At 35.8% G+C, this 15,943-nt stretch overlaps 2 long non-coding RNA genes across 8 annotated transcripts in view; one reads left to right on the top strand and one right to left on the bottom strand.

The window, feature by feature from the left end:
- LOC141488063 (uncharacterized) overlaps positions 1–15,943 on the top strand; it is a 238,222-nt gene that overhangs the window by 31,423 nt on the left and 190,856 nt on the right. The window lies entirely within an intron of this gene.
- Positions 4,274–9,409, bottom strand: LOC141489955 (uncharacterized). The gene is made up of 3 exons (XR_012469028.1): positions 9,288–9,409; positions 7,273–7,365; positions 4,274–4,595 (listed from the first exon to the last, which is right to left on the bottom strand). It is a non-coding gene; the product is annotated as an uncharacterized LOC141489955 (long non-coding RNA).

Raw genomic sequence — 15,943 nt, 5'->3', positions numbered from 1 at the left:
CTGATCAGACCAGTACAAGCTTGGAAGGTTCTACCACAGGCACAAATAGATCATATGAACATTTGGAATGAAGATATTTCTAAATGTGCATATATCATGTTTCTTTTGAGCTAATGCAATTCTGCTATGCTCATAAAGCACCACACCTTCTTTGATGTGGGCATGCTATTCTGGGTGGTCCTGTGCTAGTGCCTCCCATGTCTCACAATCAATTCTAAAGTTCTTCAGAGACCTTGCAATTGTCCCTGTATTGTTATAGAATATTATTTCTGAGAATCTGCCTATTATTTTCTTAAACATTCATCATCAAGGGTGCCCTGGCTAAGTGTGTAGATTTTTAAGGATTTTGTAGAGATGACAGAATGTGTAATATAGTCATTCATATTTTCTATGTCACCTTTTTTTGGTTAGTCATAATATTCAAATTTTTATCCAATTGTTTGGAATTCTCCTTTCTTTCAAACATTTTGAGAATAAATCCAATCATGATCTCATAATTAGGTTTCCTACTGCCTGATTTACTTATGTATACTTAATACAACTAATTTTCCCATTTTTATATCTTGAGTACTAGTTCTATATCTACTTCCTCATAAAGTATAGTTTTAAAAAGATATTATAGTTAGGAAGAATTTCTGGGATAAAAGAACTTGCCCAGGCATACCAGAAGTGGAACTCAAAGTCAATTTTTGTGGTTTTAAGTTTAGGTTTTTATCCATATGCCACACTCCATACTGACTTAGAGCATTTAAATATATGCTTGTGGTTTATGATATTATATTATATAATATTATAACAATACTAAACTGAAAGTAATATTATAAAATCCCACATTAGCTTTGGAAGGCACTTCAGTAGCCATTTATTTAGTCCAATCTATACATGAAAAGAATCACCACCATAGCATATCAGAAAAATAGTCATACAGCTCGTCTTTGAACACTTTCAATAAGTGGAAATATAGACAATAATTTACTTAGTGTCTAACATTCTGATGATGAACTTTTTAATACTTAGATTAGTTTTGGGACAATAAATTAGTATATATTTAAATGCTACTCTACTATTCTCTGTCCCTTCCAGAATCAAATATAAGATCCTCTGTTTACAACCAAAAACCTCTATGTCATTCGCTCACCCTCAAACCAGTCTTCTTACATCTTATACCTTCTCGCTTGTATATTCTTTGACCTAGTGGAACTGACCTCTTTGCTGTTGCTTGAATAAGACAATTTATTTCAAGACTCTGGAAATTTTTACCATTTTACCATTGTTTGGTACAGTCTTTTCCTTTATCTCCACTCTCTGGTTCTCTGACTTCTTTCAAGTATCAGATAGCATTCCATTTTCTAGTGGTATCCTTTCTTGATCTCCTTTACTTATAGTGCTTTCCCTCTTTCATTATTTCCATCATATCATATCATTTCATATATCTATCCATTCATCCATCCATCCTCTCTCTCTCTCTCTCTCTCTCTCTCCTCTGTCTGTCTTCTTATCTCTGTCTCTCTGTCTCTGTCTCTGTCTGTCTCTGTCTCTATCTCTGTCTCTGTCTCTGTCTCTCTCTTCACCCCCCCCCTCTCTCTCCTCCCTCCATCTAGCTTTGTATATAATTGTTCCTCTTCCTTCTTGAGAGCAAGGACCATGTTTTGACTTTTTTCATACTCAATGCTTAACATAGTAAGTAGTATATAGTAGGGGGCTTAATAAATGTTTATTGAGTTACCTAGATAGAATTCCCCAGAATTCTGCTATTCTTTGATAAGATTTGTCAATACTTGTGTTCTGCCTTCAAGGGGCCACTTCTACTCAATGATGAAGCATCATAAAATCTTTAATGGAGACATTACACAATGCCATAGTGAAACAGGTAACTAAATTACTCATCCAACATCTTCACCTTCACTTTCATAGCAGGACATATTTTCATTTTTTTTTAGTTTTTCTCCTTAATGCCAACTTCAAAAGATTTTCAGTGGCAAAGGGAAATCCATTTACCATTTCCCTGAAATACCTCTCCAGTCCTTCAATGATGTTTGAAGTTCAATAGAATCATTCCTTTGAGCTAAATTTTTGTCCAGGGTTAGAGCACAAATTCCATTTAATGCCTGGCACATTTATTAAGATCCTAATATGTACAAGGAACATTGCCAGATGTCAGAGCAACACAGTTTCTGTCTTCACATAGTTTACACACTTTTAGGATGAAAAGACAAATGTACATGTATTCCAGCAAAATCTTTCTCTTAACAACCATTAGCAATTTAGTGTAACTGAGATCACAGGCAACTTAAATGTCTGTAGAGGAGAAAGTAACTACAATCAGTAAGATCTGAGTTCCAATTTGGCCTTAACCTTTCTTTTTTGTTTTGTTTTGTTTTTTTTGAAAGTCAATGTCATTGAGTGACTTGCCCAAGGTCACAAGGTAATTATTAAGTGTCTGGGGGCAGATCTGAACTCAGGTCCTCCTGACACCAGGGCAGGTACTCCATCTACTATGCCACCTAACTGCCCAGGCCTCAGTCTCTATTATTATGAGACTTTCCCAAAAGTTTGTTTTGTTACAGAACAAAAAGAAAGGATATATGGGTGTATGTAACTGGAGATAAGGTCAGGAAGGGAAAAATAATATATATGTATATATATATATATATATATATATATATATATATATATATATATATATATATATATTGGAAGTCCTATTCATAAGTGATTTTGAAGGAAAACAAGGACAATCAGACTAGGTTTGCTTTGGAAAGAATAACTTTACCTGTGAATTTCTTGCCTTTCTGTTAACTATGAAAAACCTGAAGAAAATAATTCTAATGACTTTAAGTCATTTATTCTTTCAGTAGTCATATTACTGATAATTTGGAGGAAACAAATATATGATGCTGATACCAGAGGCTGCTTTATGAATTCCACCCCTCCAATTTTTTTTTATACTGTGAATTTTTTGTAATTATATTTTTGCTAAGGATAACAGTTATCATGAGAGACATTCAATGAAATGACAATCAAAAAACCCTTTATCTTTAGTCTTTGTATTGTATCAATTATATGTTGTTTTAAAAAAGGATGCAAAAATGAACATCAAACTGACAGGACCATTCCTTTTGGCTACAAGAAACCCAGTTTCAGAAGCAGTATAATTACAAATTCAATTGAAAAACTATTTTGTCATCCAAGTCTCAGGTAAATAATGGGCACTTCAAAGTAGGAATTGTTTCCACCAACTGCTATGCAAATGTGAAAGTATGTTTAAGTGAAGGTAGTATTCTGGAGAGACAATGGATTTCCAGCCCCCTGAGAATGCTGGTTCCGGCTCATTAACAAAGGGAATATAAATTTCTTTGTAAATTTTCTTGGGACTGGTTTTCCAGATTTTCCTTATCTGGAGAGATTACCATAACAGAAAGCTGGCAAGTAGCTCAAATATGATTTTGCTGATGTGTTTGGTCAAAGTGCCATATTTCATACCAGTTATGTGGGTGGTTTCAGAAATAGACTCATTTATTATTTTGAGTTCAACTGAGACCACCCACTCATTTCACTTAAGTAAAAGCAAATGACCTAAGCTCCAAAGACCTCTCCTGACGAATCCTTAAATGAAGCAAATGTGAATCATGGATATTTATAGTCTTAACAATGTCCGAAGCCAACATTTCCTGAATTATAGCAGCTGAGACTAAAAAGGGCAAATCTCAGGAAATAAAAGTTTGGAATTGAATTCCTATATTGACTCTGGAGTTCAGGTGACTATTCAAAGATTTTTCAACTTTTAGGAGTTTTTATGCCTCAGAAATGAATGGAATTTGATGAAACTTGATGAGAATCATCATTCTCTTAGGAGATATCCAAGATTTCCTCTTCCATATAGAGTTAGAAATACTTGGAGAATAGAATCTCATGGAATTTTGGCACATTGTTTTCAGGCCTAATTAAAATAGGAAGTGTAGAGAAGTGTGATAATAAAAATAACAGGAGCAAGATAGTGTGGAAATGAGGTGATTCCTCCTTCCTAGTTCTTTCACCCTACCTCCTCCACATTCTTAAAAACAAACTAAATTGAATTAGGGATGTGGATTCTGGGCAATACATGAGAAAAGAACTTTTGTCTTACATAATCCATAATTCTCTAACTCATTCTTCTTTACTAAGTGGGAGTTGAGATAGTGAACAAGGGAAGAGAGATGACTTCAAGTGGAAAGCAATAACTGGCACATTAATATCAATTTAATAAATGTTTGTTAATTGATAACCTCCCACATGAGTTCTGTTTTTCTTTTCCTTGATGCTTCAGAGGGAATTGCAGGATCAAAGAGACCAGATAGTCTAAACCTCTCTTTTTATAGATGAAGAATCTGAGTTCTCACAGGTAGTAAATGGCAGAACTAGAAATTAAATCCAACTCTTCCAGCTCTAGGTTCAAGTACCTTTCAGTTCCACTGTTTCTTGCCGCATGCATCCTGTATTATTTAAGGTCCTTGAACTTGAAGATGATCTTGAATGCAACCCCCAAAAGGTGAGGAGCTTATTTTGATTCTGTGCGCAGATGTGCTCCTTGGGAAAGAGTTGTCATTATGCAACTTCTAGAATAGAAAAAAAGCTTCTTTATGCGTGGCCATGGACTATTGGCAAACAAGGAGAAAAACTTTTCTTCTCTCAACAATTAAAGGAAAGAACTCATAGACTTGTTAAAGGATAGATTTTCTCTTTCAGGAGAGGATCCTGGCTAGTAATTCAATACAAAATCAAAGAGCCCTTAAGGATCCTACTTTCTGAATAGAGATAGAACGATTCCCCAAAGGTATATAGTATTCAACCAATCAACAAATATTTGTTAATCTGCTATTCTCTGAGAATATAAAAACAGTCCCTACCCTCAAAAAAGCTTAATTGGGGAGAAGAACACCTATAGGAGATAGGTGGTTAGTTTTTGGTCTAGGCAGTCACAGGACAGGTGAATGTAACAATAGGGTAATGGAGTATATGATTGTATATGAGTATATTTTCCCTGAAATCGAATCAATATGGGTGTGGGATGGGGGGAGGGCTACCCATGGGTTGGCAAAGTAAGTGACAAAATCTCTGTTCTAAGTAGGCTGTGGTGGATGACTGGATGGGATGGATATAAAGTCTGATCTGGTGCCATCTAAATCATGGAGGGTTGCTTACTTGTCAGGGTAGCTTAATTTCAAAGTAGAGTGGAATGTTGAGTGAGTTAACTCCCTGGGAATTGGAATGGGTCTACAAAAAGTTAGAACTAGAGCTCTTAAAAATCTTTTTGTGTCATTAGCCCTTTGGCAGTTTGGAGAAAAATTTAGACTCCCCTTTAGAATAATGTTTTTATATACAAAAAAATAAAATACATAGGATTATAATGGAAATCAAAGGCTAATGAAAGCTAAGAGTTATGATTCAAAAACCTCAGCAAAAATTTTATCCAGACTCCTTGGAAACTCATGAGACTCAAGTCTAAGTTAAAGGTTAATCTGAGTTAAAGGAATTACAGACACTAGAAGTCATCTAATTCAATTCTTTCACTTTCTATATGACAAATTAGCCTAGAGAGATGAAACAGCTCCCCTAAGGTCACAGCTTTGCTTGAATTCAAACTTGCACTTTGGGAAAACGAGTTCAGCACTCTTTCCACTTGACAGGATACTTTTTGACCACAAGAAGAAAGGTCAAGGGCACCTTTTAGTCCAACGTTCATGTTTCAGTCTGAATATATAATTATTAAACCTAAAAGTATATGTTTTAGAATTTTTGAGAGAGAAAAAAGCTTTTACAATGTTACCAAAAAACAGCAAATTGGGTACTTGAATAGTTTCTACTAAGACAAGGTCTCTCGAATTTTTTCCCACATTGAAGAGTGAAAGGGTGTGATGACATAGACCCTTTTGAAGACCTACTGCTGATCTCTGTCACTAGGTACATATTCTCAATTGTCTCAGAGACAGTGAGGCTTTCACAACACAAATTGCGCTAACACAGTTTGTCGATGGAAAGGGACAAATCTAAGCAAGTTTCAGAAGAGGCACTTGAATGTTTAACTTAATACTGTCTGAGGAAAGCTGGTCACCAAGGGAACAACACCTTCCTGTCTCCAAGCAAGGAACAAGGCCAAGTTATGAGGTCAGGACTCCTTGAGAGCCCATAAGTGTTCTGTTACCAAGGCTGGAAGGAAACAGTGAAAAAAAATACAAAAAGCTCCTGCACCTTTTCCTCCCAGTTTTCTTTTTTCTGTTATTTCTTACATTTTCCTCCTTTTCTCATATCTTCTTTTCTATCTCAGTATGAAGCACTTGAAAGCAGGAACCACATTTGTTTCTTTAAATGTTTTAAAGTATGTAGTATGTTTTATCAACATTTATGCAATGCAAAAGAACTTACTGATATTTTTGGTTTATTCAAATATTATCAATTAAATTCTTTTTTTAAAAAAAATCCAATGCCTACAGAATCAGAGTTTCAGAGTTTGAGGGGACCTGGCAGGTTGTCTAATCCATTCCATAATCAAAAGGCATCCTCAACACAACACACTTGAAAGGGTCCAGAACTGGACGCTTAATCATCATTTAGTGTATTCTATCCTCTTATTTGACAGATAAAGGAACTGAGGACCGGACATAATAGGACTTATTAGGGTCATACACATAGCAGAGTTAATTTTTTGAAACTGTGCCCTTCTGATTCCTAAACAGAGAAATCTACAAACTCTTGAGACCCCCTATTCTACTTTTGTACAATTCTAATTGCCAGGAAGTTTTTCTTCATCCTAGATAGCTGAACCAGTTGTATAGACACAGCCTTCCTGGGTTCAATCAATATTTACTTGTTAAAACAAGAAGCAACTGGAAATTAATTGGTCAGGTAAGAAACTGCCAAGATACTGTGAGTGACCCCAGCTCTCAGGCCCAGATCTTGTGCTCTAGGATTAAATGTTACATAAAGTTTCCAATTTATTTAGAATTGATCTATTTGCTTCCTTATTACCTTCATTTCTCTTACAGGGTCAAATGAAAAGCATCACTCTTGTGGTAATTAGATACACTTACTGTGATAGCTAAAGAGGATATCTTTCCTAAGAAAAGGGATGCCCACTTAATAAAGAAGTGAAAAGGAAGTTTGATATAGAGGATAGAAGAGAGATTTGCATAATGCTGTGACAATGAAGTGATTATACAATTAATATGAGTCATATATTTTTGTTTACTGATTCAAAATGAAAAATGTCTTATCAGTAAATATATTTTTACTTACTCCAAGGATCTGTAGTTTTGTGGGTCTGTATATGCTCCTCACCAAGGCAGATCCTTGTGTGCCACACAGGGGAATTTGCAAAATTTGATGTACCTTGAAAAATAATCACCATACCAAGTAAGGTAAGAACTGGTTTTCAGTTGACAGACACTCAATCTGGCAAACTGAGACACAAAGTCTTTCAAGCAGTCTCTCTTTGTCTGGATTATTCTTTGAGTAACCAGGATCCCTACTAAGTCATGGTATTATGATACAAGAACAGGACTGAACATGACCTAGCAAAATTCAACCAAAGTCCTTCTGATTTCAAGTAAATAAAATGTCTATAATCAGGGAAATCTTAAATGACCGAGACTACTTTAAGCATAATTCTTAGACATAAAGAAATGGCAAGTTATGGAAAATAAATATTTTTATAATATTTATATATGATTTTTTATGAAAATAAGGAAGTTTTCAGGCAAGCATTTTTATTTTTTCCTTGAAATTTAGAATTAAGGGTACTTAAATTAAATTTAGCTCTAGGTTAATTAATTGGACATTTTCATCTGGGGGAAGTGGACAATAAACTCTTGAAACAGAAGGGGCAGGTAGCAGGATAAATTTGTCTTTATACTGTTTTGTCAACTTTTTATGTATAAATCAAAAACTGCAACAATAACTATTTAAGTAAAAGAAAATGAAGAAGTCTCAAAGTTCCCAGAATCAATCAGGATTTCTAGCAGTTTCTATCAATGTTGCAAGGAATATTTTAGAGAAAATTGTGAGACCTGGAAGGGAGAGGAGAATGTTGGTGAACGCTGTCTTTGGGGGCAGCTATATTTGACAGAGAGACACAGATACAGAGAGACAGGAGAGACAGAGAGAAAGAGACAAGAGACAGACAGAGATTGAGACAAGGGGAGAGAGAGAGAGAGAGAGAGAGAGAGAGAGAGAGAGAGAGAGAGAGAGAGAATCAGAGACAGACAGAGATAGGGAGATGGAGAGAGCAAAAGAGAAACAGAAATAGAGACAAGGAGAAAGAGACAGAGAAACAAGGACAGACAGAGATGAGAGAGAGAGACAGACAGACACAGAGACAGATAGAGACAGAGAACACACACAGAGAGAGACAGAGACACACACACACACAGAGACAGAGAGAGGGGGGGGGAGACAGAGAGAGAGAGAGAGAGAGAGAGAGAGAGAAGAGAAAGAAAAACAGACACAGAGCAATCATTAAATATTTAATATATGCTAGATGTTAAATTAAGCAAGACAGCCCTTGCCTTCAAGGAGCTCACACAGATAAAGGATGCTGGGGATGGTATGTATATATACCATGGGTATGGACTACATAGAGAAATAGAAAATGACCCATCAAAGCTGAGGGATACAAAGGTGGAATAATGATACAGGAGGAAAGAAAGTGGAGGTGATGTTCTGAGATGAGACAGTGTTGCTAGAGCAGATGATGCAATTGTACAAATGTATGCCTCTCAGAGTCAATTAACTTATATCTTTACATTCAAGATGGACTGTATTATTTAGAATTGGAAGAAAATTTAGTGATCTTTTAGTATAGTCCTCTTTTATAGATGAGGAAACTGAGGCTCAGAGGGGGTAAAATGATCTCTCTTGGGTGACATAGATGACAGATTTGGAATTCAAAGTGACCCTTCGATTTTCAGTGAAATGCTCCTTTCACTATATCATGTTGTCCAGTATTATATAAATTACACTCTGAAAAGAGCATTTCAGTTTCTGTGGTTCCATTGTAGTTCACAAAGACAAAAAACATACAAGAAATTTATAATGATAGACAAACCAGCTAAACATCCATTTTGCTATCTGCTTCAGTTTCCACTTGCCAAAGGCTGCTTTAGAAATAGGTACAATCACATCTGGGGAACACAACTGCTTTGTTTGAGTGTACAACTGGCTCTGCAGGATAACCATTCCCCACTATGCCTTCTGCTCCTGGGCTCTGTTTTACTCTAAAGTCACTGTTGGGATGCAGGCCTTCCATTGCTTACCAGCTGAGCCAAGCCAAGTCATGATGTTCAGGTCAGACTTGGGCTCAATACAGGATTAGCAGGGTCAGTTTTGTTGTTTTGGCCAACTTTGGAGTTTAAGACTACATTCTAGTGAGCCTCAAAGGAGAAACATCCAACAACTCTTCTTTCTGGGTTTTTCCATGACTTCATACTTGAGTCTGGACAGAGTAAGGAAGGAAGGACTGAAATTGGAAGAAAAAAGATGGAGACAGTTAAGATTCCAGGTGGTTCTTTGTTTCCTCAACTGGCTTTCAGGTATTAACCATTCTTTTAGTCATTTTTCAAGTGAAGTCAGCTCATGTCTATAAAGGGTTACTATGTAGACCAGTGAGATGATGGAACAAGTAATGTTTGTTGCTCTTTTGGTCGTATAATGAAAACAGGATTGGGTTTGAAATCAGAAGGTGTGTTGTCTCTGTGTCTGTCTCTCTGTCTCTCCTTATCTCTGTCTAAACCTGTTTCTCTGTCTCTGTCTCCTTGTCTCTGTTTCTCTCTCTCTTTTGCTTTCTCTCCATCCCTCTATCGTTGCTACTTACAAAGATGTGTGATTTTTTTTGGACCTTAGTTTCCATATCCATCAAAGGAAAGGACTAGAATAGATAATTTCTGAAGTTTCTTCCAATTTATAAAGTCTATAATTCTAAATTCTAAATCTCCATTCCTTCTGAACAAACCCTACCTTTTTACCCTTTTCTCCTGATCCATCCACTTTGTTCTTTTTATCTTTATTTAATTGATCCTTATTCTCTTCTGCCTGTCTCCTGGTTGCCAGACAGATGTCTTATGGAAAAGATTTTCCAGGACAGCCCTCAATTTCAAAAGTTCTATCTTGCTCCCAAATCAAGAATAAACTCTCCAACTTTGTAAGACTGGTTCAGCCTCTTTTTTGGTCTCAAGGGCTATACCTGAATAGGCTGATCAGAGACCTGAGGGTCAAATATTTTATAAGCTGTAACAGGTCTCTATCTTTATACTCTGCTTTTATCTCTTTGAACTACCCAATTGGTCTGAATAAATGATGATTGTTCTCATTGTGGAGATAGTCATAATAAGTTAATCATCTAGTATTCCCCAAGCACTGGAGTCTAGTGTGGTTCTTCAATTTCATGACTACTGGACCAAGGATCCCTCCTCTCTTTAGTAATATTTTCTACCTCTGTAAAAACTGGAAACCTCTTCTTCCACTTGAAAAGAAATTAGCAACTTGGCGTAGGTATATTGTCTTGTTTTGATGTTATTAAATTGGCTACCTGGTACTTAAAAGCATAGGAATACCATAACCAGATCAAAAGTGAAGTTGTCTCTCATGGCTACTCTGAGAGATTTGAATAATGTGCCCCCTTTCATTGCAATGGGCAACTACAATAGCTGCAGCAGCTCTGGATCATGGGCCAGCCATAGTTCAAATGCCTCTTTTCCAAATAAGCAAACCTCCCGTCTCCCTAAATACAGTAATTTTCTGGATGGTGATCACTCAAGTTGAACTGTTCACCTGTTCCAAAACCCAAGACCATAGCTTTTTGGTTATTGGCTAAAGAGGAAGAGTTGTGGCCCAGGTATATCATGGCAGTGTTCATACTCCAGCCTTGCTTCCCTCTGGGAGAATTCATCTTGCTTAATATACCTTGACCAGAAAAAAAGGTTTTAGTACTGAATCAAATCCATTTCTTCTTATATCTTCTTAGAAACCTAGGAAGACTATTCAGTTTTGAGGAAGATCACATAAGATATTTGCTGCATAATGTTGAATAATTTCTTCTGTGATTTATCCCACTGCTACTTCCAAAGTTCATAATAATGGACAAAATCTTATCACTGGTGTCAGTCAGTAAATCAATGAACATTTATTAAACATATATACCATGTACTAGGAGGCACTATGCTAATCTCTGGGGGATACAAAAAAAGTTAAAAAAAAGTGAGCTCCTATTCTCAAGGAGCTTATAGTCTAATAGCAGAGACGACATGAAAACAATTATGAACAAACCAGCTATATATAGCATATCTAGCTATACATACATATATACATATAAATGTTAATTAACAGAGAGAATGTGCAAATATTAAGGTGGATTAGGAAAGGATTCCTGTAGAAGGTAGAATTTCTCTGGGACTTGAAGCCAGGAAATGGAGAAGAGGAGGGGAGTGCATTCCAGACACGGTAGCGGGGGGGAGAACCTATGAAAAAGTGGAGTGTTTTGTTCAAGGAACAGCAAGGAAGCCAATGTTAGAGGATCATAGACCACATAGTGGGATATAAAGAGTAACATTAGGAGAGTATGTGGGAGAGCGGACAGGTTATGAAGACTTAGAATGCTTTACAGAGGATTTTATATTTGATCAGGGAAGTGATAGGGAAGTAAGATTGTCACACTTCATAGGCACTAGCTAAAATAACAGTTCCAGATGTGAACTATATGCATCACTGAGTTCTCTTATTTTTTAAAGAATAAAATGACTTATCAGGCATTTTAATATTTAATTTAATTTAATATTTAATATTTTAATATTCACCTATGTGAATACCAACTGCCTTACTAACTGGATAGCTATGGCAAGGACTCACCCCAATATACAGCAACAGTGTTCCCTAGGAGTACACTTACTTTGGTACTTGCAAAGGGTGGTACTTTGATCTGACCACGGCTAGTGTAGAATACTTAGGTCCCACTCTTCCAATCAGTATTTCAGGATGATCCCCCAATGTGGAGATTTGGTGCTTAAAAGTTTTGAAAGGGAAAGAAAATGAGGTGCAATGCAAAGAATGCCAAGCCTGAAGTCAAAAAGACCTGAGTTCAGTACATGCCTCAGATCTTATCTGGCTGTATGGCCCTGAGCAAGTTGCAGATCCCCTTTTAGGCTAGGTGTCTTCAACTGTGTAATGAAGGGTTGGACTCAGTTTCTAAGACATTTTCCAGTTTTAATCTTATTTTGCTATGATCTATGATAATCATGATGGAACTAGTTGTTTCTTTTTGCTAAGAATTTAATAGTTTTTCAGTACCTATGTGGGTGTAGTCCATATGCAAGAGTAGTTGGTGACTGCAGAGAGATGAACTGAGAAGTAAAGAACCCCAGAGATGTCAAAAATCAGGGCAGTTAGCAAAAGTAGATCATAAATTATTGTAAGAAGATATCCTATGGCAAGTCAAAGTGATTCTTACATCTTATAGCTGCCACATCTTCTATGAAGAAGGGTAGGTGGATCTGTTAATGCCTCAGCCTCAAACTCTTCTATCCATATTTTGTGATCAAGGATAGTTTATGGTTATATGAATGACTTAAATAAAAATTAATGTGAACTCTTGCTAATCATTATGTTTTACTATACTTAATCTGATTAATGCTTGTTATAACTATCCACAGAGGCTCAAGTAATTAGGGAACACTTCAAGTATCATAATATTAAATAATTATTTGTTCAGAACTGAGAGACAATAAAAGGAACATAGGTCTAACATCTTTGTTTTACAAATGAGAGAAATGAGGTAGAGGGATGCCTTCTCTTAGGTCACAGAGGTAGTAATTATCCTAGATTTGAACTCAAGAGGTCAAATTTCCCAAATAGGGTGGTGATTATGTAGTTATTGATCTATCTTACATCATAATCTACAGAAACCTTTATGTAGAATAGTGAGGGGAAAATGACACTATCTTCAAAGGAATTATGAAAGAGATAGTGACTGTCAGTCCTTGGGGCTCCAAAAGAAACATGTAAGAAACTTGGTGAGTGGCCTAGAATACCTTCTGGTTGGGTGATACCCATAAATATTAGAACTTACACTTGATTGATCGTCAGCACATGCCTTGGACCTTTATTATCAAATGGAATCTGGTAATGGGTACACAAAACCATCTACCCAGGAATTCTCTATGCACAGTTAGAGTAGAGGGAATAACAGAACCATTAGGTATATTCCTGTAGCAAACACAATGTGTTTGAGTTGAAAAGTTACATATGTAAAGGATGCTCATTCTTCAGGAGTTTCTTTTTTCCTGTTTGTAGCAAGTCAAAGGAACTTTTACACACACACACACACACACACACACACACACACACACAAGTATTTTCCTGCTTCACTTCTCCTTTATCATTGCCACTGAGAAAAATAAAAATAACAAAAACCTTATAACAATATACATTATCAAGCAAAACAAACTCTCACATTCACCATGGAAAAGGTTGATAAAGAATTTGAGCAGACAGTCTTCAAGAGTTCTGATATTCAATAGAGATTTCTTTTCAATTCACACTTTTGTTATATGATGAGCTCAATGAAGAGAGTCAACTTTAGAGTCAGGATGACCTGGGTTCAAGTTCTTTATGTGACACATATTGGTTGTATGACTTTGCATAAGTCAGTCACTTATTTTTTCATTTCCACAAGCACTCTAGAACTGTAAATTGCAGAAGGGTTTCACTGCTAGAGGGAGTTTTGTCACTGGGACTTCTTTATGCTAATGAAATGCTAGGTTCAGAATTCTTCTCTTCTCTTCTCTACCCAAAATATTTTTTTTATGCTTTTATTTTTAGTTTTTTCAAGGCAATGGGGTTAAGTGGCTTGCCCAAGGCCACACAGCTAGGTAATTATTAAGTGTCTGAGGCCTGATTTGAACTCTACCCAAAATATTTTGTCAGAAATAAGCATTAAAAAGTTGAAAAAATTTATTTCAAGGTTTTCATTAACATTGTGTTTAATGGGGCAGCTAGGCAGAGCAATGGATAAAGCACCGGCCCTGGAGTCAGGAGTACCTGGGTTCAAATCTGGGCTCAGACACTTAATAATTACCTAGCTGTGTGGCCTTGGGCAAGCCACTTAACCCCGTTTACCTTGCCAAAAAAAAACAAAAACAAAAAAACATTGTGTTTTAAATGAAAGACTATGTTTCATGAAATTTTTGAGAAATAGTACCACAGGGACAAGCACATATTGACTTTGATTTGAATGATGTTGATTGGTAATGTGGATATCTCCAATTTTTAACTACTCAGTTGAAGCAAGTAGTTTTAACTGAAATATCCAGAACATGGAGAGGGTTTAAGTGTTTTGTTTTTGCTTGAATAACATTCAATTATTTTCATCAATTACACACTCAAGAAGACCTCATGCCTCAAGCTATAAAAAGAAGTTCATTCAATATTTAATTCTGAATAGAACTATAGGATAATTGACAGTTTTACACATTTCAAGCTTAGTGAACATGAAATGTGCTGAATTCTTAAACTAAAAACAGCACTTGCCACTTCCTTCATGTGCAAAGGTAGTGTGAAGCTGTAGAGTTTTGGATAGCCCAGAGGAAAAAATTATTATATAAGTCTAGGAAAGTTACAAGGTCCCTACCCTTGAGGAAAGGGGAAAAACAAGAGATATTTATGTTTTTACTTCTTGTTAATAAAGAAAACTCCTAAAGCATTGTATTTTGGTACAAAAAAAAAGAAATGTGAGATCTCTAAAGGATCAGAGGAAATGTATTCATGGAGATGTCCCTCTTACCTCTTCAGGAGGTAAGAGTACACTAGTGGAAAGAATGCTTGTTCTATTATCAGAGCAGAATGTTTTAAAATAAGCTGAGATACTATTTGAGTTCAAATTCTCTTATGATTCTTACCACCTGTGTGACCCTGGATATATCACTTAAACTCTCTGGCCCTCTTGTTTCCATATCTATAAAATGATATGGTTGGATTAGAGGGCTCTGAGATCTCTTATGGCCATAGGTCTATACATCTTGGGTCATAATCAAGGCATACCATGCATGATAGTTCTCCAAATAAAATCATCTCCTGATGATACCTCTTTAAAATATTTAACCAGTGTTTAGTATTAAAGTGAAAGAATAATTTGACTTTGACCTGAGTAATACTGATTGGCTAAAAAGATGATCCTACATTTCTGTTCTCTTCAGGCCAAGTATCAGATTTAATAGAAATATCCAAAATATGGCAGTATATGTGTTTTGTTCTGTGGAACTATATTATAACCTCACTTGACATAGTGCCCATTTATGACATAGTTTCTATAGAAAGCATTAAAGGTGAGAGCCCATGTCTCTCCTGGTTTTTGAGTTTAGCAGTCTCCATCAAACCACACTTCCTTTTATTTGACAATGTTAAGCATAATCACCACTGCCAAATGAAGAAGAAATATAGAGAAAGATGAGGAAATGCACAAATATTGAATTTGGTGGTGAGATGACATTAACACTTTTAGTAGAATAATGAGAGTGGAATCCAGATTGCAAAAAAATGAGAAGATTAACTGTTGACTGATCAATAATAAAAGGGATAGGATGAAATGTATAAGGAATTAGAGGGGTCAAGAATTTTTTTTTTAGGATCTTTTGTATTTTTAGGATAGAGGACACTATTATATCCATATATTATAATGTGATAGAGTATAAATGTATATGATGCACCATCTCTCTCTCTCTCTCTCTCTCTCTCTATATATATATACATATATATATATATGTATATATATATATATATACATATATATATCAGCAGAGAGATAATCATGAATGCAACAGCAAATATTGCCAAGTTTATTCTAGGGGGAAAATTCCTTTCCTTTTCCTTTTCCCTCTTGAATTGGAAAAGTGGTTTGTCTGTCTTTAGTGATGTATATGTGATA

The sequence above is a fragment of the Macrotis lagotis genome, chromosome 5, assembly GCF_037893015.1.
Source record: "Macrotis lagotis isolate mMagLag1 chromosome 5, bilby.v1.9.chrom.fasta, whole genome shotgun sequence".
Taxonomy (NCBI): domain Eukaryota; kingdom Metazoa; phylum Chordata; class Mammalia; order Peramelemorphia; family Peramelidae; genus Macrotis; species Macrotis lagotis.
This window is presented reverse-complemented; position numbering and strand designations above follow the sequence as displayed.